Genomic DNA, 14,032 nt, shown 5'->3' on the forward strand with positions numbered 1-14,032 from the left:
ACCTTATGCGAATAAATTTTTATATATAAAGCTTCATAATATTTTTTTAGTTTAAACTCTAGAGATTCATGTATTATTGGAGCGTAAAGATGCGCCAGTTTGAATATGTTTCAGCAATTAATTCAAAAGATATTAGCTAATTAATAAATTAAATAAAACTAATAAAAATTCCATTGAAAAATATCTGTACCTAAAATCCAGTCTTATTAATAGTATATTCTAATTTTTACAAAAGAAAGGTGTATATAGTTTTACATAGCATTTATATGTTTTTGGAGTTTAGAACAATTCTTTTTTTTATGAAGAGTGTAAAGGTGCTCAAAAGATTTTAATATACTTCAATAATTAATCAAAAATACTAGCTAACAAGTACACTAAATAAAACTAATAGAAATTACAATCGAAAATATTCTTTCCTCAAATCGAATCATATTAATAGTATATTTTAGTTTTTAAAAGAGAAAGGTATTAAAACCTTGTTTATAAGCTGTTAAAAACAATGAAATGCTAAATGCAAAAACAATTGAAAAGAAAAGCAAATATAAGAAAATGATCCGTAGCTTAATCATGAAAAGAATTTTTTTATTTGGTTGTAATACGAAATAGCCTAAAATTACATTATAATTTTATTAATTTTAAAATTTCTTCGTCATTTCAAAGCAAATTATCTATGAAAAAATTATTTAATCACATAGTAATATCAGATGATTTTCACACTTATAGTTTTCCAAATCTGTCTAATAATATTGACGAGTGATAAATATGCGTTTAGGCTCTTATGTGGCATATTGTTTTAAAAAAATCAATTAATTTCATGTATGTTAGTTAATCACGCATCTATAATTTAAAATTTGTATGTAACGTACAAGCAGTTTATTTATTTTTGTTATAATTTTTATGTTACCAATGCAAGACGTTGGATTTGAACCCTATTTATCATTATATACACTATCATTATCATTATAAATGATGACAGAGACCACTGTATTCTTCAAATAAATAAGATTAATACTTTAAAATTAAGTTCGCATTTAAATCAGCATTAAACACAGGCATGCAAGAAAAAGGAAAGAATTTTAACAAAAAATATATCTTATTAAAATTTTTTAAAAATTCTTACAATATAAAATTTTTCATTCAGGAATATAAAGTACTTTAGGGACATCCGGTCACTCTTAATTCAAATCATGGTGGCAGTAGCAAAATTGAAAACAAGTAAAGCAAATGATTGTTAATGCTAAAGGTCCTTTTTAGTTTATTAAAATAATGTTTTCACTTTTGATTTTCGCTGTCAAATTTAAAATTTTGCAAAACACTTTTTAAAATTAGTATGCAGATAACTGAAGGTAATTCAGCCGCTTTATTCCTTTATTGAATAATAATTTTTTTAGAATTTCGCTTCACTTTATCAAAAAAGGCAATGCTAAAAAGACACAACTTCCATATATTTATGAATAGGACGTATTCATTTCTGTCTGAAATCACTGGATAATAGGTAAGGGAAAAAGAAAGAAAAATCAAATTTAAATTCAAAATGTAAAAAAAAAAAAAAAAAAAAAAAACTTCTAGAAATGATAGCAAAAATTCAAACGCTCAAAAAATGTCAGCCCACCACCTGAATTGCTTAAGAAATATCATGGCTACTGAAATGCCAAAATCTGGGCAAACAAAATGAATTTCGTGTTTCTTTGTGAGACCCATACATTATTCGTTTGCATGTTGACCTCAAATAGAAGACATATACGTATTCAAAATACCCTTTTTTTCACAAATCAAACAAAAGCCCATTTCTATTATTACAGTTTTGTTTATCTTTGTGTTCTGGCTTAGCTCTAAAATTTGCCTTAGTTTTATAAAATGATAGACCATGATAGGTTTATTTAGCTTTGTTATCCAACTAGGTGTCAGCCACGAGGTTTTCCCTCTCTCTTCTTCAGGAAATCGAACCAAGAATCCTTTCAGCTATTATCTTCCAGAAACCCTGTCGACGAAGATTTTTGTTATATTGATATCACTAACACGTTGAGTTTTGTAACTCGCTTTTGTAATCTTGATTATAATTGATGTCCTAGAATATCCCACGATAACAAATCGAAATACTTTTTCATTCGATTCATATTTTTGTTGTGAGTTTAAACACACATTTCCTACCATCACGTAGTACACACAAATCATAATTGTTATCCAAGCGCAATTATTTATCAATTTTCAAAACAAACTTATTCATAATTTCATGAAATATTTAGTTGTATTTATTTTAACCACAATTTCAGTGAAAGAGAAATTTTGAATACAAATTCAAAGCAATCACACTCAGGAAAGCAATGATCTTTTAAACTAACACCGAACTTATGATAGTGCTGAAAATCTATTTATTTGACAGCGGTACTCTATACTATTGCACAGAATTTCCTTCCAGGCAAAAAAGGAAGCATACCAGAAATAAAGAAGTGTTGTCTGTACGGTTGCTTGGCTATCACAAATTTACTACTAGAAAGCTAGGATTATTAATGATCCTCAGTCTACCAAATTTATCCCTGTTGGTGAAAAAAATACCAGACTGGAGAAGGAATTCCCCCTAGATCTCTCTTTCGTCTTTGATCTATCGAAAAATCGTGACGTATTTGTAGTGTAATTACTATAAATACGATACTATCTTCGATGAGCTCAATAATAAAATTCCTTATTGAGCATTTTATACATTTGCAATAAACAAGCTCTTTCAGACTTTTTTTACAAGCTACGAAATGTAATTATTCTTTAAAAATAAATCCACAAAATAAAATTTGTAGCTTAACTAAATTATTATTATTGTTATTATTTTGTCTTTTGGAGAACACATTTAAGCGTTTTTGAGCGAAACTATGTGCATAAACTTCTCCACACTATTCAGATATTGATATATTGGCTACCAACTGGTGCACAGGACATCGTGACAAAATGAGTAGGTTTTTTTTTTTTATTCTTTTATAAGAACTTCTTTATCCTTGAACTTAATATTTTAATACATTTGGATATGCTTCTATAGATAGAACATAGTTTTAATCTTCTAGGAATCTGAAATAAATAATTTTGCACTTCTCGCCTTAAGTGAAAAATTATGAATTTTCATATGAATAGTGAATCATACAGAATTTGGAAAGAAATCATTTTTTCAAGCTATTTAATAATCAAATGAAAATACGTGACATTGCACATGTACAAATTCGTATGATTAACGTCACAGCATATGCCATCTGATATCTATGATATCTAACTACATACCATCTGATATCTTTGTTATCTATCTATATACCATCTGATAGTTTTGCTGTCTATCTATATACCATCTGATATCTATCTATACTGTCTCCCGTGTTTCTGCAATGTGTACCATAAGTATCAGAAGGAAGTTGAGAAATGGATGCCAAAATTAAATTGGAAACAATCCATTTGACACAGTAATGGGTATAAATTGAACCCATTGAAATCAGGCAATGTATCAATTAGTAATGCTCAAGTAATTGGGTGTGGAGGGATTCCATGAGTACTATTAGTACATGAGTACCATGAATACGATTAGTAGTACCATGAGTACTAGAGTACTATTGGACAACAAATGGAATATAGCATAATAATATTGTACGCTTTTATTTATATCTTTATGTTTTATTTATATCTTAGTTAAATTAAAAACAAATACCGTTTCAGTATCTTCAAAATTTGGACATTGTTATAGACCATAAAATAAAATAAGAATTTTTTTATGGAAAAGGCAAATTTACACTTTAGTGAGAAGACCTAATGTTATAACAACTGACAACAGTTAAAAATTCGCATCAATTGGAATTTGATTGTATTGAAGGACTCATACCTTGAATAATCTCCATTCTTTTCCGGAAAGGCTTTCACTGTAGCTTTAAGAAGAAATACTACAAAAGGTGTTTCAAGCCGAACAAGAGAAAAAAATCACAATCAGTGGAAACAAGTTGGTTCAATATAACATGAGCAGGAGATCCATCCCACCTATTTCTGGCGCAAAATTTCGTGTTTGTTTCACATCGTATAGTACCCTTTTACCAGCCTTTTATTTGTCCTCATTAGTACAGCCTGCCAACGTGTTTTGTTTCGTGTTTTCACTCTCTTTCTTTCCAGTTTCTTGTTTCTTTCTCTTTTTTTCGGTTTTCTTTTTTGTTCCTTCTCTCATAATTTCGTGCATCCAGAGGCAGAATGTTGATTTATTGTTTTCTTAGACAAGATGAGCTAGATTGATTTCTAGTGACAGCGATGCCGCTGGATTTTGTTGTGGACTTTTTAAAAAAAAACATTCTGTCAACGAACAGGGACTGTTTCCTAATATATTCCCAAGCTAATAATTTTGAATTTTCATTATGGAGAGAAATTCGAAACGAAGTTCTTATTATTTCTGTAATATAATTCTACAAATTTTTCTTTCAAATTGCAGCTAAATTCTTTTAAATTACTTATATCAAATTTTTGTGAACTATCAGAAATCACCTAATACATAAGAAAAATAAGATTGGTAAAAAATTAGAAAGCTAATCGAGATTTTTGGATCTTTCAGAGCTGAAATGACAAATATGGATTTATTGTGCAATGAGTTAGCATACATTACTAGTAAGGAAGAGCATTTTACGTCCATTAATGTGTTTTTCTCTTAAGGAAGACAGTATAATGTTTATGCTATACTAGATAATTAAGATAATCATTATTTTTAGAGCTAAACCAGATAATGAAAAATTAGAATTATCCAGCTAATTAAATTAATTAACCAGCTTACTAAATATAATTCAAAATTTCAAAATATCAGTTAGTTAATAATTTGAAATTAAATCGGAGTTGAGGTAATTCAGCTGCATTTCGAAATTTATCTTTTAAATCTTCTCTCATCTTACAAGACTTGAAATTGTGTGACGTCACAGCACTTCGTAAGAAAAATGGAGCAAAATAATATATGATATATGCAAATACATTTGATGTGTTTCAGTGACAATGTGAGAATCGACTTTATTGGAAAATTAATTAGATTATTTCCAATAATGTTGCATTTATTGCAATGTGATTTTTTTGCGGTATAGATCGTAAATTTTTGAATAAATCTTTCAATTTGGGAATGTTAGAGATAAAATAATATATAAACTAAATATGTCTTGCAAATTCATAAAAAATATTCATTCTTCGAATCAACAATTTTTTATGGATGTTTCAGAGAATCTCAAGGTCTTTGCTGAAGAATTGAAATCTAGTTCTTAGTTTTTTAATCAAAATCCTATTTCTGTTTGATTAAATGATAATTTTCCCATTTAAATAATAACATTCTAGACTTCTAATTTTAAATACAGGCTCATTTTATATGCTTCAAATATCTCAATTTAATATTGGGATTGTTTTAAAATACTATGGTTGTCAAATATTGATTAGTTTCTTCTTAAAATCAATTAATTTTAAAGAGCTTTCTTGTATGGAAATCGAAAATCATTTTGAAAGTTCTCTGTTTTTTCAAAATAATGTGCAAATTAAGAAAAAACAAAGATAAATGTTTCTTTATTCTCCTTATATAATAATAATATTCCATTATAATTTAAAATGCTTCCCTATCTGTCTACAAAGATAATTATTTATCATTTACAGCTTATGGCATATATGATATGATCCAGTGTCATCTTTTCTTCGGCATTATTTAAAACTTTTAAACTAAATTACATGTTACTTCTTAGCTATATTCTTTTCTTGTTTTCTATAAGGAATATTTTCATCCTCAATTCAAAAATACATTTATTACCTGAGGTAACTATTGATTAACTTCTATATCATGAATGGATTATACTAATAAAAATGTTGTGAAATAAAAACTGTGCGTAAAATTGTTACCTTCAATTCGATTAAAAGTCCTGGAGATGGACTCATTGTATGCTACTTAATGGAGGATATTTTGCATTTATCCCAATGCCAAATTAAATAAAGTTCCAACACGATCAATCAGACTACCCCGGATGCCTTGGCATGGTAGTGGCATCTCGTTTTATGGTTACATTAAATGTCAAAGTATTTTCAAGACCGATCCTGTAAAATGAAACAAAAGCAAGAGATTGTATTTCGCCTTGGCTTTTCACAATAAATCATTTTGGTTTCAAAACACTTATTGTAAATATTCAATAATCATCTGATTGACTGTTCCAATTCATTCTTTTAATCGACTCCAAAGCATGCATCGAAGTTATTTGTACGGTCAAAATATCATCAAAATAACAAACTTGATTCGTTTTATATTTTAAAAATAAAGAATAAATCTCCACAAGACGTTAAAATAAGTAAATATGATGGATGATTCAACGCATAAATTTTATTTTTATTCCGCAATTCAACGAAAAATAAGTTAGATCTGACTGGATGCAGAACAATTTTCCGTCTCGATTTTCTAGACGAATGCGACAAAGTCTAGACATCAAATGCGTCAAAACATTTCAATAATACTAACCAATCACCAGTTGGAACAAATTCTCTATTTATTTATATTTACAAAAGAAGAAACTAATGAATACTACTTGACTTCTAATAGAATATTACATGGTGTGTTTTTTTTCGGACGAGACGTGATTTTTTCTTCATTCCCACGCTTTATTTCTTTTTTTTTAGGATTATATTCAAAACTACTTATAACATTATCTTTAATAACGATTTAAAAAAAATCTCTATAATTATTTAAAGCCTAAACGACATTACTTTAGTGCGCACATTTCTTTTATTTTTATTCATTGTTTGAAAGGTTTTGAATAAGTATCCAAATATTTATGCTTAGTGGTTTATTGATGCTTCATAACTGTTCTATCATTCTCATTGATGAGCGCCAAATCACGCGCTTGTTCGAAATCACACACTTGTTTAAAAGTTTCAACTATTTTAAATGAATCAGTTCATCCGGTGTGCTTCACATGTCCCAAAGTATCTTTCATCCATTTAATCTACTTAAATAAAACTCATCACAAACTCTTTTTTATCACGTGGTACATTTCCGGCTCACTTTTGCAAAGTTTTGCATTAAATTTAATGACATTTTTCTTCCATTCTGCTAATTTAGAATGGAAAAAAAAATATTTCGGTCTGGATGGCTATATTTTTAAAATTATTTTAGCAAATGCAATGAACACTTGACAGTACATCAGCCGACAGGTCGAAACTTATCACTCATATGCGATCACAATGATAATGTTATTTTCCGCTGAGAGATATCGCTTGTCTTAAAAATTCTTTGGAACACTATCTACAGTTGAAAAATTTTGGAAATATTTTGAGACAGATAATCCATGAAAATTGAACCTAATAAATATTCCACAGAGTTGAATGTTATTATAAAACACAACTGATACACATTTTTCACTTTTTTAATAAACTTCATTTGAAATTGTCTTAACCCTTCCATTGCAAATGGATACCTTAAAATATTTTTTAAAAATATTCTTTTGCCTTGTTCTGTCTTATAGCTTCAAAAATTAGATAATAAATTGCAACAAAGTTATATAATACGACAAAGAAATAGGACTTTCTGCGGGGTGATTGGATGGCAGATAGATAAACTGAATTTAAGGATAGACTTTTATGGAATATTTGCCACGGCATCTTCAGTCTCTTCAACTCAAAAAATTATTGATGCAACTGTTCTGCATTTTATGTAAATGTTTAGGTGACGCATCGGCGTTTTCTCATCGAATATTAGCTGATATATGAAGAAATATAAACTTGGAAAGAAATTAGTCGTCTGGTTAAATGAACAGTTATTATAAGACCACATAATGTTGAAATTATTTTATTTTAACTGATTCATGGATTTTTTCCTTTTCATGAAAATAAGAATTTGTTAGGAATAAGAAATAAAATCGCTGCTGAATTTAAAAATGAATTAAAACACCATCGAAATAATAAAAAAAAAATATATCAAAACATTTGAAACTTTTATGGGTTAAAATATATTAAATTAGAATTCTTTATTTGTTTCTCACGAAGCTGAGTACTAAGAAATTATTATTTTTTATATACTATTCAACTAAATCAGATACTTTTAAAGATTCATTGATTAAATAATATTGAAAGTGTTAATTGAAAATATATTTTTCTAAGATATTCCTATTAGTAAATTATAACATTCATAAGCTGATTATTGACATTTTGTATAAAATTCATTTAGATGTGGTAAATAAGAAACAGCGTGTTACAATTTGTCCGATATTTGTTAGAAATTCTTTCATAACAGTAAACTGGTAATTGAAACTTAGACTTTTGGGTTTTGCGATATGACCAATTCAATGTTTTCACTTTAGTTTGAAGCTATCTTATAGCTATTTATTTAATTCAACATCGGTGAATTTATTTCGAATGATATAGGATAATGCATTTCGATAATGTTTTCTCCAATAATGTTATAATTTAAATTTATGTCATGATTTTTCATTACTTCAGACCAAAACTATAGATTAAAACTACGAATGAGATCAGGCAGAAAATTTATGTGGTAGCAAAATCCTTAAGGCATTTTTCTTCCTTCATATTTTACAACAAATAACAGAAAAACAGACTTAAAAAAATTATCCTGACATTGGGAATTTGTATTAATTTTTTGGAGAACTACTTTAATTTAATTTCTTAATATATTCTTTTTTTACTATTTAATGCACCATTTTTTCAATGCACACTTTTTAATTTCGTTGTAAAGTTTCTTTGGATGGAATCTTAGTTTTTTCATTGCAAGACGGACACAGTAATTTTGTTTAAAGATCTTTGCCTCTCAGCGCCTACTATAGGTAGAATTAAATGCACTACTTTTCTTATATCATCTACATCAAGTATATTAACCTTCTCAAACGACATTTTTGCTCAAATCGTATAACTTTTTTTCAAGACTGTGATTAACTAAGTCATTTATGTCGATATGAAGTTAAATAAATGTTGCATGAAATCGAAAACTTCTCCAATTTTCCATTGTTGTTTAAATAAATCAGCGCATTAAAACAATATAAAAATCGACAATGCCATTTAATTATATCATATAGAAAATAAAACTGTTAAGGGGTTAATAAAAACATACACGGACGAAACCAAGAATAATTACATTCTACTTCTTGTATAAAGTTATATATCTTCAATTATTAAATGAAATTGCTCAATAGACAAATAAAGCATATTCAGCACTAATGATTTACCCCTAATCCTTTTAACAGCCAGACATCAAACAAACAAATTCGCTTAAAGTTCATGAGGCAATGAGCATCCATCTCACACAAAATAAGCTTGAGCAATTTGGTATCATGCCACCATTTCCGCTACTTCTTTCTAACTGCGAACTTAATGCCGAGGGAGAAGGAAGATAGCATCGCAAACGGAAGTATTGCACTCGGACGTGTGGATTTTTTCAATCAGATATTTGACAACAGAAAACATCAAATTTTCCAATTCTTCGGGGTAGCAAAATCCGAGAGGTGACACTAAGTTTGCTAAAGAAACAAACTTGATATTGGGGGAAAAGGTGATGAAACTTAAAACGAAAGACATACTATTTGTTGACACGTTTTGTTAGAGTTTGTCTTTTAGTGATACATTTCAGATTTCAAACATCTTTTAAATCTATTTGAACAATAATGTTTGAAGATATGTCAAACTATTTTTTTCTTATGTTTTATTTAAATAAAATAATATGACTTAGAAATTGAGAAATGATTTTCTGAATTTAAAAACAGTGTTAATATTTTTATTTGTAAATAGTGATGCTGGAGATTCAAACATGTATTATTTACGATTTTTCCCCTACTTGCATATACTATAATAAAATTAATGTTTGATTTTAAAAATTCAAATTCAAATTATTGATATTTATATCACGAAAAATGTATTGACATTTGTCTTGCTCTTTTAAAAACTCTTCAAACTCATTTTTATTTGAGATTGTTATGCATGTTAAGATAATAAAGATAATTCGAATTACATAATATGCTTTTGGAGCTCTTTTTTGCAAAAAAAAAAAAAAAAAAAAAAAAAAAAAAACTGTGCAAAAAAAGGTTAAATACTAAGAGGATTGATAAAATTTTAATGCAAAAATTTAAATGTACCATCTGTATATGGATAGGAAAAACTTATGAAGGTATTTCATTAAATATCACTTTTTCGTAATCTTAACAGTATCTTCTAAATGTTTTTCTTTTACTATGACATTTCTGTCATGTGTGATTAAATAAGATAAATTAAAAGCAAATACTTCAATACAGATATATTAGTTGCTCCAAAAGAACAAATACATTCTTTAAACTACTTCATTGGTATGCCGATACTTTACGCATTATTGACTCTCATAAAGTAAAATAAGATCACTTATGAACAGTGAAATTTAATACGAAAAAAAGGTAGAACCCATGAAACTACTATAAATTTTCTTTTAAATAATATAGCATTTTTCAAAATTAAAATGGATTATAGTTCATCAGTGTTCACAAAAAAAATATCATAACGGATTTAGTTATATAATAAATAAATTCTCTCAATTATAGATATTGTTTGAAGACAAACTTCAATAAATATATTCCTATGTCTGATATTGAAATACCTATTACATTGATAATATGTAAAATATATGCCGTCAGTATCATTAAATGATCAAATGCTTTTACGAGAATCTAATATCACCATTTAAGCTTTGCTGCTTTGAAACAGTTAAAAAAGAATTGTCAAATATTTCAATTATTAGAAAGAATTTTTGTTCTTAAAATTGGAACATTTCTTTGTTTATTTTGTTTACAGGAGTTCCATATACAATAGTTTTTTAAAAGTTATATTGTCTAAATAAAATATAAAACTAAAACAATAAAATGTTTTAGTTTCTTATAATAACTTGTCATTATTCTGATTTATTTTACTGGCCACGTGTGCTTTATGTATGAATGTAAAGTGCATGACTCATAATGTGAACATTCTTATCTTAAATAGAAATGTTTAATTTCCTTTTAAAAATCGGAAAAAAATTCAATGTGAATGTCATTATTGTTCGATCATCCATCTTATATAAACTAAAATAATAGATTATTTTGTTTCTTGATAGACCGTCTTTTTATGGAATTTCGTATTGCTTTTGATGAAAATAGCTCATTTTTATTCTCTGCGAAACATGCAAGAATCGTTAGGTTTATCTTTATATTTTATGATCTTGTTCCAATAACCTAACAAGGAAGACATCCAAGCTTATTAGATGATATTCGGGACATTGAGCATTTACTTTAATGGTGGGCGTAAATTGCCTTTCCTTGCTGCTCTGTAACTCTATGGGACTTTTACTTGAAGATACACAGAAAAAATATAAGCTCTTAATCTTTTATAAAAAGTCGGAGAGTATAACAGAGGTCAAATGCGTTGGACGTAAAAGTATTGTAAGTCGAATGCACAATAAATTGTGTTATCTTTTCGTCTGGTACAAGGGCTGGCTTTCAAAATATGAATTGAGGTTGTCTGTTTTTGACCTGGGTGAAAAAATAACTTTTTACCTTTTAAACCAAATATTGCCTGCCTGCTGCATTATGTTTTTAACATAAACCTTACGACTTTTTTTTCGTTTAAAATAAAGAAGATCTAATATTCTTATTGAAAACTCAAAATAAGTTCAATTTTTTCGTTCATGTTGAAAGAAGACCATAGTCAGATAGACTCTGTATTGTCATATATTCTAGGATAAAAAGTACTTCTAGACGAAAATATATTGTTGCACTGAATTTTGTTATCTTTTCATCTGGTACTATAGTTGAATTTCAGGATAAGAAATGTCATTTCAGCTTTATTCAGTGAGAAATAGTGCAAACTTTTTCTTGAACCACATTACCGCTTTTCTATATAATACATTTAATATAAATATTTCATACGTTTTTCGCATAGGCTTACAGCGATTGTGAATTCTCTGTTCTTATATGGTACATTTAGCATATATATATATATATTCCCATCCCTGATAAGGTATCAAGTTCCATTTAAGAACGATTTCATTTTAAAAAGAGTCGAAGGCATATAGAATTAAAATATTCTAAATGATATATTTTATAAGTCATATAAGGCAAAACTCATCTAAAGGAAGCAAAATAAGTATTCAATTGTTGACTTTTTATTTTATCAAAATATTTTTCTAATTCGACTTGATTCCTTTTGCAATAGAGTTGCAGAGAAATATATAACGCAAAATCATACACAAATTCATCAGTATTAAAGGCTACCCAGTCAAGGTTCAAGTATTTACTTAATGCTTTCTGAATTTCGATTTTGGCACAATTTGATATAATTAGACACATTCGTGCTAATTTTCTAGAAATTTGATTTTGTCTGAGTTAAAAATTTGAGCAACTAATGATCATGGTAAGTAGGAATAGTAACTTAAAATTACAGGCCAAATCTAAGAAGGTTTACGTAATTAAATAGTTACTGAGCTATTACGTTATAGTTATTTTCAAGTGCCTTCAGGCAGGTCGGAGTAATTAGTTATGATTATTTAATGGTTAATAAAGTTAGTCGAAGACAAGCTGTTTTAAGAATAATTACAATTGGTTTAAATAGGCTCTTAAATTTTAAAATGTACGTTAAGTATTTTTCCAAGAATATACTTGAATATATTCCGCCTTTGTATATCCGAGAACCAATTCCTAGATATGCAATTACAGATACGGTTTTTTCAACGAAACTTTATGTAAAAAAGTCTGATGATATATTTTTCCAAAATCAGTTATACGAAGTTTTACTGTCATCGAATTCATCGTATTGCATGAAGTATTGTACAGCGCATTGAAGATACTTTGAGTTTTTCGTAGAGTAGTACACACTATTAGATACTTTCTACATTAATGAAACCGATATATACAAAATAGCAGCTTGTTTTTCATTGCATTAGAAGATCCAATTTATAATTCGCCAGGCTGTATTAGATTTCGTAAGAAAAAATCTTAAAATGAATTTTTAATTGAAAAGTAGGGAACAATTCTTCTCATTTCAGATATAGGATGATGATGTTACTAATTCTTGTATTTCTCATTACAATCAATCACCAAGTCTACCAGCATGAGGTAGCACAGTAGGATAGAAAATTAAATCTACCTCACTGGATGACTGCATGTCAAAAAAATTAGTTCTGTGAAATCAGAATGACGTATTGCAAAAATATATGCACAAACTCATACGTAAAACGAAAAGTCCCGTGAACAATACATTTTTGCAAACATTAAGGAAACAGTCGAACCTAATCAAAAGTAAGGAGAGGTATTGTTGTATGTAGCATTTATATTGTTCATTACAACTATTTCAATATATATATATGCTTCGTAAATTTTTATCTTATTGAAAGTTTTCTTCAGAGTAAACTGAAATGAATGAATGTATAAGCATATTCACTTTTTTATATGAACAAAATTTTATAGTTTTAAACACGTTACTTTTGAAATTTCACGATTCAACTCGGTTTCATAGGAATAACAAAATAAATCCTGAATGATTTCAAACAATCAAAATTCAAACTATGAAAACAAGCATCAATTTTGCTTTCGTCAAGGAATGTAATTATGAAAATAATCATTTTTGACGAGAATGAAAAGAAAATAAGTTATTAATTCCCTGTAATCTTTTCGAGGAAATCGAATGAATGTAAAAGTTATCAAACTGCATAAAACATTTCAAATTATTTTATGAAAATATACATTATAATAGGATTCTAACGATGGATGAAAGTTAAATAGAATAAATAAAAAAATAGTGATTTTTAATTAAATAGAAAATACGAGAAGCCCAAACTTTTGGACTTATTTAAAGCACTGAAAATATTAAAAAATGACTCGGCAGCAAGATAATTTTGTATAAAACCAATTACTTTGTGGATTTGATTAAACTTTGAACCAATATTATTTTCTTTATTATAAAGAGCTTGAATCAATAAAAAAAAATCTTTTTTATATTAAGTATGATCGAAGATAATATTTTAATAATAAGTCACAGAAAGGGTTATATTTTTCGAAAAAAATACTAACCT

This window comes from Argiope bruennichi, chromosome X1 (assembly GCF_947563725.1).
Source record: "Argiope bruennichi chromosome X1, qqArgBrue1.1, whole genome shotgun sequence".
NCBI classification, from domain to species: domain Eukaryota; kingdom Metazoa; phylum Arthropoda; class Arachnida; order Araneae; family Araneidae; genus Argiope; species Argiope bruennichi.